The sequence below is a fragment of the Diorhabda carinulata genome, chromosome 10 (genome assembly GCF_026250575.1).
Source record: "Diorhabda carinulata isolate Delta chromosome 10, icDioCari1.1, whole genome shotgun sequence".
Classification (NCBI taxonomy): domain Eukaryota; kingdom Metazoa; phylum Arthropoda; class Insecta; order Coleoptera; family Chrysomelidae; genus Diorhabda; species Diorhabda carinulata.
In genome coordinates this window covers 2,787,126-2,799,815 of record NC_079469.1, presented here as the reverse complement: position 1 = coordinate 2,799,815, position 12,690 = coordinate 2,787,126, and the positions used below count along the sequence as shown (strand labels likewise).

The following is a 12,690-nucleotide window of genomic DNA, read 5'->3' as shown; positions in this document are numbered from 1 at the left end:
TACAATTTGGAGGTATTGATCTTTAACTTCTGTAGGTTGTAGTGCTCAGGAAAGACGTGCTTTGGTAGCTGATTGAAGTTCTGCAGGCGAGCTCAATGTACATGAGCCACGTCTTGCGAAAACTGCTCTAGTTGGGATCATGTTAGACAACTCTGAAGAGTAGTAGTAGTATCAGTAAAACAGAATCAGATCAGCGACCTTTCTTCTTTGCTCTGAGTTTCTGCTCAGCTCTGGATCGCCTACAAGTCGAACTGTTCTCTTCTGTATTCATTCGAGCATCTTCTGGATATGCTTGGAGCTCCAAATGTGCGAACAATATTCTGAAGATGGACGAATTTGGGCCTTGTAGAGGACTAGAAGATGTTGATATAGGTCTTGAAGCTTAAAAGTTTCACATGCTGTAGTCTACTTATTTATTATCGGTTTTTATCGATCCGTATTTTATGTAGTAATTTTGAATTTTCTCTTTAAGCATTCGTTATCCAGAGCTTTATATTCCATTTCTTCATTCGATACTTGGTAATTTATATTTTATTACTAATTTTTATTATTTCACATAACCTGAAGCTTGATTGTTTCTAATACAACTGCCAACCTGGAAAACGTAAAAATGCGGTGATGATAGAATGAATAAGTACGGAAATACGATTTAACTGCATTTCCGCCCACTCCGAAACAAGCAGCATTAAATTTTACGATCCATTCTATCGAATAGCTCTAGGGCCTCAAATTCGAATAAGTATCCGCCCCACTTTGTACTTTTTATATACATACATACAAAAAAAAAGGTAGAAGATATCAAAATAACTTGCGTGGTTTAGATCGCCTTGAAATAATAACAAAATTCCCTAGAAATCTTCTCTGATTATACATTTTTAAACAATTTCATCTACGAAGAGAATGAGATTGATTACGAACTTGCTTTGATATTAAATCACTTGTTTTTGAATAAATCATTGAGCGAACTCGCGCCCGGTATATACGCATTCAACACCTACTCGAAAATCCCATAAATTTCTGAATAGTTTTCTTCAACGCCTCGAGTCGTATTTCTGATGATACGAAAACAAAAGAAATAAAAAACTCTGCATGTGAAAACGTGTCCGCAGAATACGGGGTCAAAAATTGATATACGAGGGCGGCTCGAATACGATTGGGATGAACGCTCCGACAAATGGGTAATTTCCCCTACTAGTTACTCCACTCCGGAAGCTTTTTGATTCCGAAGTCTTCGGGCAACTCTGAGAACCATTCCTCTACCTTGTAGTCGATTTTGAGGGCTTCTTTCAGTGATCCAAACATTTTTTTAGTTGTAGGGTGTTAAATACGGACTGTGTCTTTGCTTGTAGATGAAAGGGTCTTTGCCTTCTCTGGAGCTGGTTCTCCCTATTCAATCCATTGTGACGACCAATTTCTTCCATGTTAACAAATTCACCGTAAACGTTTACTATTGATGGCTGCCAAACAAACTTGCTGTATAGATTGTGTACTTTCTGAAGCAACTACCGCCATCTCTAGGTCAGGCTAAATACTTCTCGGACCATCCTCTTACACTAAATAAAGGAAGCTCTTTTCGTGGCAGTAATTCAGTATCTCATTGGTCGCTAGTTAATATTTTAATGAGGATATTTGGAGCACGGAACGAAAACTTTGATTATAATTAATTTTGGTAAATTAGTAAATGAATCTTGGAACGAGGAGTATAATTTACATAAAAAAAAATTCCCGTTTCGACGATGACTTTTTCTCTAGCAGTAGAAACATTGGATGAAGACTTAAACTAAAAGTGTTTACACAAAGTTTTGAAGGGTTTTAAATTTTCTTAGTGCGAATTCGAAAAATGTTAACGTAGTTTGATGAAAGTTCTTCGAAAGTTTTTGCCACTTTTAATAAACAAGACATTCGAAGAGAAAACGTGGAGAATTTCGACTCGTGAGCTTCGCCGTCTCTTTTTTTTTTTTAATTTTTTTCTCGGGGTGCTCATCTCGATGAAACTGCTTTAAAATTGGACTTGTTTCTAAAGTAATTGACGTCGGAGTTGTCAGTTTAAAAGAAATGGCTTTTTTATATCGGATTATTAAAAATTATACCAACTTTTTTAGGGTACTTTGAAATTTTTTCAATTTACACCCTTGAAATGAATTAGTAAAATAAAATTGTCGATTTTACCTTACAGGGCTATCCATTACATATCAAATATTGTTATTCCAACACTTTTTCGTCTATATAACATCCTCCCAATCCAAATCTGTTAAAAACAACGTTTTCCTTCTCCAAATCTATTCTTTTCGTTTTCCTTGATCTGCAGTCCAGAATCGAACCGACTCAACCAGTTGTTTTCCCGGGATAATTTGTCTACGTCACGTCAAGGTGTGGGAAAATTTATGGCGACATTACCAAGAGGTGGAAATGATTACAGTTGAGGGGCCTTACTGTGCCGTACGTGCGTCTGTAGACGCGTGAAGCTGAGAAATGATTGTTCGTTAACTCCGCTGGGCATTAGTGTTTTTACTTGTTTTTATTTTCAAAACTGTCTATTTGAGAAATACTAAGTTTGTATTTGTGAAAAAGTGAATTTTTAATCAAAGTGTCATATTTTATTCACTATTTTTCAATCGTGGAAACAAAGAAAATACATTTCGAAAACGTTCTTTGAAAACTAAACAAATCTATGCCGTGCATACGTATATTTATGAATGATGTATGAAAGGAAACGAGATGGGAGAAATCGTCAAAGAAAAGTTATGTAAATGATACCGAACAATTCCAGCTGGAGGACATGTAGTTCCTGATTGATCGGGAAAAGAAATTCTGGTTTTATTTTGCTAACTAATTGAAAGGGTGAAACGTAGATTCATCGTGAAAGTATTTCAGGATCGCCATGTATTATACTTAATACCCAGTTGCAATAATCCAGCCTGATATCAAAATCTGGTACATCCAGATTCTAGTGCTGGACCCACGATATCTTAAGATATCTCGAATCAGAAAAAAAATATCGGCAAACGGTTTTCGCTTAATTTACTTTCAAACGTTTTACTTAAACTTTTGTGATTTTATTTCACGTTTCAAATCAAAATTTATATACTTCATACTCCTGTTAAAAAGCTCTTTTAAACAACATCAAGTTTATAAAAATCGGTTAAGTAGAACCGGACTTACATATACTTCTTCCCAGACTAACTATCACATAAAATCCAAAGTATTTTCCATTTAACCTATAATTTCCTCTTGTAAATCTTTTACAAGTATCTTAATCACGGTCGCCTACTCCATCTTACAGCCAACATTCCACACCGAACTATTTATAACAATTCCAATTACATCGTTTCTTTGTCTTTCGCCCTTCTCCTATTCGTCGTCATTTTTTTTTTATTCTTTACGCTCCGCAGCCATACTCATAAAATTGATGGCTTAACGTGGCTGTAATCCAGATGAAACGCCTTATTAAATAAAAGACGTGAAAAAGCCGAAAGTAGCACAGGTGATTGAATACACGAGATTTTTGACTAAACCACGTATTTTTACGTAATGTACTAGACCTTGAGATTTTCGAGATACAGACCATCACTTTAGTCGTAACTTTCAAAATATTTAACGAACAATTTGAATAAAAATTCTAGAGATTCGCAAAGAATGAATTGTCAATTAAACTGTGTAACTTTCATATCATAATTATTGTTATTTTCCGAAATACAGAGCATTAAACTTTTATTTCATATTTTGACAGTCGCAACGTCATAGTGATTGACCTTTAGTCGTAACTTTCAAAATATTTAACGAACAATTTGAATAGAAATTCTATAGATTCGCAAAGAATGAATTGTGAATAAAAACTGTGAAACTTTCATATCATAATTATTGTTATTTTCCGAGATACAGAGCATTAAAGTTTAGTTTCATTTTTTGACATTCGCAACGTCATAGTGATTGAACTTTAGTCGTAACTTTCAAAATATTTAACGAACAATTTGAATAAAAATTCTATAGATTCGCAAAGAATTGTCAATTAAACTGTGAAATTTTCATATCATAATTATTGTTATTTTCCGAGATACAGAGCATTAAAGTTTAGTTTCGTATTTTGTCTTGGATTGAACTTTAGTCGTAACTTGCAAAATATTTAACAAACAAATGGAACCAAAATTCTATATATTTGCAAAGAATTGTCAATTAAACTGTGAAATTTTCATATCATAATTATTGTTATTTTCCGAGATACAGAGCATTAAAGTTTAGTTTCGTATTTTGTCTTGGATTGAACTTTAGTCGTAACTTGCAAAATATTTAACAAACGAATGGAACCAAAATTCTATAGATTCGCAAAGAATTGTCAATTAAACTGTGAAATTTTCATATCATAATTATTGTTATTTTCCGAGATACAGAGCATTAAAGTTTAGTTTCGTATTTTGTCTTGGATTGAACTTTAGTCGTAACTTGCAAAATATTTAACAAACAAATGGAACCAAAATTCTATATATTTGCAAAGAATTGTCAATTAAACTGTGAAATTTTCATATCATAATTATTGTTATTTTCCGAGATACAGAGCATTAAAGTTTAGTTTCGTATTTTGTCTTGGATTGAACTTTAGTCGTAACTTGCAAAATATTTAACAAACGAATGGAACCAAAATTCTATAGATTCGCAAAGAATTGTCAATTAAACTGTGAAATTTTCATATCATAATTATTGTTATTTTCCGAGATACAGAGCATTAAAGTTTAGTTTCGTATTTTGTCTTGGATTGAACTTTAGTCGTAACTTGCAAAATATTTAACGAACAAATTGAACCAAAATTCTATAGATTTGCAAAGAATTGTCAATTAAACTGTGAAATTTTCATATCATAATTATTGTTATTTTCCGAGATACAGAGCATTAAAGTTTAGTTTCGTATTTTGTCTTGGATTAAACTTTAGTCGTAACTTGCAAAATATTTAACAAACAAATGGAACCAAAATTCTATAGATTTGCAAAGAATTGTCAATTAAACTGTGAAATTTTCATATCATAATTATTGTTATTTTCCGAGATACAGAGCATTAAAGTTTAGTTTCGTATTTTGTCTTGGATTGAACTTTAGTCGTAACTTGCAAAATATTTAACAAACAAATGGAACCAAAATTCTATAGATTCGCAAAGAATTGTCAATTAAACTGTGAAATTTTCATATCATAATTATTGTTATTTTCCGAGATACAGAGCATTAAAGTTTAGTTTCGTATTTTGTCTTGGATTGAACTTTAGTCGTAACTTGCAAAATATTTAACGAACAAATTGAACCAAAATTCTATAGATTTGCAAAGAATTGTCAATTAAACTGTGAAATTTTCATATCATAATTATTGTTATTTTCCGAGATACAGAGCATTAAAGTTTAGTTTCGTATTTTGTCTTGGATTGAACTTTAGTCGTAACTTGCAAAATATTTAACAAACAAATGGAACCAAAATTCTATAGATTCGCAAAGAATTGTCAATTAAACTGTGAAATTTTCATATCATAATTATTGTTATTTTCCGAGATACAGAGCATTAAAGTTTAGTTTCGTATTTTGTTTTGGATTGAACTTTAGTCGTAACTTTCAAAATATTTAACGAACAATTTGAATAAAAATTCTATAGATTCGCAAAGAATTGTCAATTAAACTGTGAAATTTTCACATCATAATTATTGTTATTTTCCGAGATACAGAGCATTAAAGTTTAGTTTCGTATTTTGTCTTGGATTGAACTTTAGTCGTAACTTGCAAAATATTTAACAAACAAATGGAACCAAAATTCTATATATTTGCAAAGAATTGTCAATTAAACTGTGAAATTTTCATATCATAATTATTGTTATTTTCCGAGATACAGAGCATTAAAGTTTAGTTTCGTATTTTGTCTTGGATTGAACTTTAGTCGTAACTTGCAAAATATTTAACGAACAAATTGAACCAAAATTCTATAGATTTGCAAAGAATTGTCAATTAAACTGTGAAATTTTCATATCATAATTATTGTTATTTTCCGAGATACAGAGCATTAAAGTTTAGTTTCGTATTTTGTCTTGGATTGAACTTTAGTCGTAACTTGCAAAATATTTAACAAACAAATGGAACCAAAATTCTATAGATTCGCAAAGAATTGTCAATTAAACTGTGAAATTTTCATATCATAATTATTGTTATTTTCCGAGATACAGAGCATTAAAGTTTAGTTTCGTATTTTGTCTTGGATTGAACTTTAGTCGTAACTTGCAAAATATTTAACAAACAAATGGAACCAAAATTCTATAGATTCGCAAAGAATTGTCAATTAAACTGTGAAATTTTCATATCATAATTATTGTTATTTTCCGAGATACAGAGCATTAAAGTTTAGTTTCGTATTTTGTCTTGGATTGAACTTTAGTCGTAACTTGCAAAATATTTAACGAACAAATTGAACCAAAATTCTATAGATTTGCAAAGAATTGTCAATTAAACTGTGAAATTTTCATATCATAATTATTGTTATTTTCCGAGATACAGAGCATTAAAGTTTAGTTTCGTATTTTGTCTTGGATTGAACTTTAGTCGTAACTTGCAAAATATTTAACAAACAAATGGAACCAAAATTCTATAGATTCGCAAAGAATTGTCAATTAAACTGTGAAATTTTCATATCATAATTATTGTTATTTTCCGAGATACAGAGCATTAAAGTTTAGTTTCGTATTTTGTCTTGGATTGAACTTTAGTCGTAACTTGCAAAATATTTAACAAACAAATGGAACCAAAATTCTATAGATTCGCAAAGAATTGTCAATTAAACTGTGAAATTTTCATATCATAATTATTGTTATTTTCCGAGATACAGAGCATTAAAGTTTAGTTTCGTATTTTGTCTTGGATTGAACTTTAGTCGTAACTTGCAAAATATTTAACAAACAAATGGAACCAAAATTCTATATATTTGCAAAGAATTGTCAATTAAACTGTGAAATTTTCACATCATAATTATTGTTATTTTCCGAGATACAGAGCATTAAAGTTTAGTTTCGTATTTTGTCTTGGATTGAACTTTAGTCGTAACTTGCAAAATATTTAACAAACAAATGGAACCAAAATTCTATATATTTGCAAAGAATTGTCAATTAAACTGTGAAATTTTCATATCATAATTATTGTTATTTTCCGAGATACAGAGCATTAAAGTTTAGTTTCGTATTTTGTCTTGGATTGAACTTTAGTCGTAACTTGCAAAATATTTAACGAACAAATTGAACCAAAATTCTATAGATTTGCAAAGAATTGTCAATTAAACTGTGAAATTTTCATATCATAATTATTGTTATTTTCCGAGATACAGAGCATTAAAGTTTAGTTTCGTATTTTGTCTTGGATTGAACTTTAGTCGTAACTTGCAAAATATTTAACAAACAAATGGAACCAAAATTCTATAGATTCGCAAAGAATTGTCAATTAAACTGTGAAATTTTCATATCATAATTATTGTTATTTTCCGAGATACAGAGCATTAAAGTTTAGTTTCGTATTTTGTCTTGGATTGAACTTTAGTCGTAACTTGCAAAATATTTAACAAACAAATGGAACCAAAATTCTATAGATTCGCAAAGAATTGTCAATTAAACTGTGAAATTTTCATATCATAATTATTGTTATTTTCCGAGATACAGAGCATTAAAGTTTAGTTTCGTATTTTGTCTTGGATTGAACTTTAGTCGTAACTTGCAAAATATTTAACAAACAAATGGAACCAAAATTCTATATATTTGCAAAGAATTGTCAATTAAACTGTGAAATTTTCACATCATAATTATTGTTATTTTCCGAGATACAGAGCATTAAAGTTTAGTTTCGTATTTTGTCTTGGATTGAACTTTAGTCGTAACTTGCAAAATATTTAACAAACAAATGGAACCAAAATTCTATATATTTGCAAAGAATTGTCAATTAAACTGTGAAATTTTCACATCATAATTATTGTTATTTTCCGAGATACAGAGCATTAAAGTTTAGTTTCGTATTTTGTCTTGGATTGAACTTTAGTCGTAACTTGCAAAATATTTAACAAACAAATGGAACCAAAATTCTATATATTTGCAAAGAATTGTCAATTAAACTGTGAAATTTTCATATCATAATTATTGTTATTTTCCGAGATACAGAGCATTAAAGTTTAGTTTCGTATTTTGTCTTGGATTGAACTTTAGTCGTAACTTGCAAAATATTTAACGAACAAATTGAACCAAAATTCTATAGATTTGCAAAGAATTGTCAATTAAACTGTGAAATTTTCATATCATAATTATTGTTATTTTCCGAGATACAGAGCATTAAAGTTTAGTTTCGTATTTTGTCTTGGATTGAACTTTAGTCGTAACTTGCAAAATATTTAACAAACAAATGGAACCAAAATTCTATAGATTCGCAAAGAATTGTCAATTAAACTGTGAAATTTTCATATCATAATTATTGTTATTTTCCGAGATACAGAGCATTAAAGTTTAGTTTCGTATTTTGTCTTGGATTGAACTTTAGTCGTAACTTGCAAAATATTTAACAAACAAATGGAACCAAAATTCTATAGATTCGCAAAGAATTGTCAATTAAACTGTGAAATTTTCATATCATAATTATTGTTATTTTCCGAGATACAGAGCATTAAAGTTTAGTTTCGTATTTTGTCTTGGATTGAACTTTAGTCGTAACTTGCAAAATATTTAACAAACAAATGGAACCAAAATTCTATATATTTGCAAAGAATTGTCAATTAAACTGTGAAATTTTCACATCATAATTATTGTTATTTTCCGAGATACAGAGCATTAAAGTTTAGTTTCGTATTTTGTCTTGGATTGAACTTTAGTCGTAACTTGCAAAATATTTAACAAACAAATGGAACCAAAATTCTATATATTTGCAAAGAATTGTCAATTAAACTGTGAAATTTTCATATCATAATTATTGTTATTTTCCGAGATACAGAGCATTAAAGTTTAGTTTCGTATTTTGTCTTGGATTGAACTTTAGTCGTAACTTGCAAAATATTTAACGAACAAATTGAACCAAAATTCTATAGATTTGCAAAGAATTGTCAATTAAACTGTGAAATTTTCATATCATAATTATTGTTATTTTCCGAGATACAGAGCATTAAAGTTTAGTTTCGTATTTTGTCTTGGATTGAACTTTAGTCGTAACTTGCAAAATATTTAACAAACAAATGGAACCAAAATTCTATATATTTGCAAAGAATTGTCAATTAAACTGTGAAATTTTCACATCATAATTATTGTTATTTTCCGAGATACAGAGCATTAAAGTTTAGTTTCGTATTTTGTCTTGGATTGAACTTTAGTCGTAACTTGCAAAATATTTAACAAACAAATGGAACCAAAATTCTATATATTTGCAAAGAATTGTCAATTAAACTGTGAAATTTTCATATCATAATTATTGTTATTTTCCGAGATACAGAGCATTAAAGTTTAGTTTCGTATTTTGTCTTGGATTGAACTTTAGTCGTAACTTGCAAAATATTTAACGAACAAATTGAACCAAAATTCTATAGATTTGCAAAGAATTGTCAATTAAACTGTGAAATTTTCATATCATAATTATTGTTATTTTCCGAGATACAGAGCATTAAAGTTTAGTTTCGTATTTTGTCTTGGATTGAACTTTAGTCGTAACTTGCAAAATATTTAACAAACAAATGGAACCAAAATTCTATAGATTCGCAAAGAATTGTCAATTAAACTGTGAAATTTTCATATCATAATTATTGTTATTTTCCGAGATACAGAGCATTAAAGTTTAGTTTCGTATTTTGTCTTGGATTGAACTTTAGTCGTAACTTGCAAAATATTTAACAAACAAATGGAACCAAAATTCTATAGATTCGCAAAGAATTGTCAATTAAACTGTGAAATTTTCATATCATAATTATTGTTATTTTCCGAGATACAGAGCATTAAAGTTTAGTTTCGTATTTTGTCTTGGATTGAACTTTAGTCGTAACTTGCAAAATATTTAACAAACAAATGGAACCAAAATTCTATATATTTGCAAAGAATTGTCAATTAAACTGTGAAATTTTCACATCATAATTATTGTTATTTTCCGAGATACAGAGCATTAAAGTTTAGTTTCGTATTTTGTCTTGGATTGAACTTTAGTCGTAACTTGCAAAATATTTAACAAACAAATGGAACCAAAATTCTATATATTTGCAAAGAATTGTCAATTAAACTGTGAAATTTTCATATCATAATTATTGTTATTTTCCGAGATACAGAGCATTAAAGTTTAGTTTCGTATTTTGTCTTGGATTGAACTTTAGTCGTAACTTGCAAAATATTTAACGAACAAATTGAACCAAAATTCTATAGATTTGCAAAGAATTGTCAATTAAACTGTGAAATTTTCATATCATAATTATTGTTATTTTCCGAGATACAGAGCATTAAAGTTTAGTTTCGTATTTTGTCTTGGATTGAACTTTAGTCGTAACTTGCAAAATATTTAACAAACAAATGGAACCAAAATTCTATAGATTCGCAAAGAATTGTCAATTAAACTGTGAAATTTTCATATCATAATTATTGTTATTTTCCGAGATACAGAGCATTAAAGTTTAGTTTCGTATTTTGTCTTGGATTGAACTTTAGTCGTAACTTGCAAAATATTTAACAAACAAATGGAACCAAAATTCTATAGATTCGCAAAGAATTGTCAATTAAACTGTGAAATTTTCATATCATAATTATTGTTATTTTCCGAGATACAGAGCATTAAAGTTTAGTTTCGTATTTTGTCTTGGATTGAACTTTAGTCGTAACTTGCAAAATATTTAACAAACAAATGGAACCAAAATTCTATAGATTCGCAAAGAATTGTCAATTAAACTGTGAAATTTTCATATCATAATTATTGTTATTTTCCGAGATACAGAGCATTAAAGTTTAGTTTCGTATTTTGTCTTGGATTGAACTTTAGTCGTAACTTGCAAAATATTTAACAAACAAATGGAACCAAAATTCTATAGATTCGCAAAGAATTGTTAATTAAACTGTGAAATTTTCATATCATAATTATTGTTATTTTCCGAGATACAGAGCATTAAAGTTTAGTTTCGTATTTTGTCTTGGATTGAACTTTAGTCGTAACTTGCAAAATATTTAACAAACAAATGGAACCAAAATTCTATAGATTCGCAAAGAATTATCAATTAAACTGTGAAATTTTCATATCATAATTATTGTTATTTTCCGAGATACAGAGCATTAAAGTTTAGTTTCGTATTTTGTCTTGGATTGAACTTTAGTCGTAACTTGCAAAATATTTAACAAACAAATGGAACCAAAATTCTATAGATTCGCAAAGAATTGTCAATTAAACTGTGAAATTTTCATATCATAATTATTGTTATTTTCCGAGATACAGAGCATTAAAGTTTAGTTTCGTATTTTGTCTTGGATTGAACTTTAGTCGTAACTTGCAAAATATTTAACAAACAAATGGAACCAAAATTCTATAGATTCGCAAAGAATTGTCAATTAAACTGTGAAATTTTCATATCATAATTATTGTTATTTTCCGAGATACAGAGCATTAAAGTTTAGTTTCGTATTTTGTTTTGGATTGAACTTTAGTCGTAACTTGCAAAATATTTAACAAACAAATGGAACCAAAATTCTATAGATTCCCAAAGAATTGTCAATTAAACTGTGAAATTTTCATATCATAATTATTGTTATTTTCCGAGATACAGAGCATTAAAGTTTAGTTTCGTATTTTGTCTTGGATTGAACTTTAGTCGTAACTTGCAAAATATTTAACAAACAAATGGAACCAAAATTCTATAGATTCCCAAAGAATTGTCAATTAAACTGTGAAATTTTCATATCATAATTATTGTTATTTTCCGAGATACAGAGCATTAAAGTTTAGTTTCGTATTTTGTCTTGGATTGAACTTTAGTCGTAACTTGCAAAATATTTAACAAACAAATGGAACCAAAATTCTATAGATTCGCAAAGAATTATCAATTAAACTGTGAAATTTTCATATCATAATTATTGTTATTTTCCGAGATACAGAGCATTAAAGTTTAGTTTCGTATTTTGTTTTGGATTGAACTTTAGTCGTAACTTTCAAAATATTTAACGAACAATTTGAATAAAAATTCTATAGATTCGCAAAGAATTGTCAATTAAACTGTGAAATTTTCATATCATAATTATTGTTATTTTCCGAGATACAGAGCATTAAAGTTTAGTTTCGTATTTTGTCTTGGATTGAACTTTAGTCGTAACTTGCAAAATATTTAACAAACAAATGGAACCAAAATTCTATAGATTCGCAAAGAATTGTCAATTAAACTGTGAAATTTTCATATCATAATTATTGTTATTTTCCGAGATACAGAGCATTAAAGTTTAGTTTCGTATTTTGTTTTGGATTGAACTTTAGTCGTAACTTTCAAAATATTTAACGAACAATTTGAATAAAAATTCTATAGATTCGCAAAGAATTGTCAATTAAACTGTGAAATTTTCATATCATAATTACTGTTATTTTCCGAGATACAGAGCATTAAATTTTTATTTCATATTTTGACAGTCGCAACGTCATGGGACACTAACTTGCAAAATATTCAACGTAGAAAAGAGTAGAGAGGAAAAGGAGAGTTC

The 12,690-nt window shown here is 29.0% G+C and overlaps 1 protein-coding gene across 7 annotated transcripts in view; it reads left to right on the top strand.

Moving 5' to 3' along the window:
* The window catches only part of LOC130899117 (polypyrimidine tract-binding protein 2), a 365,855-nt gene that overhangs the window by 298,122 nt on the left and 55,043 nt on the right, over positions 1-12,690 (top strand). The window lies entirely within an intron of this gene.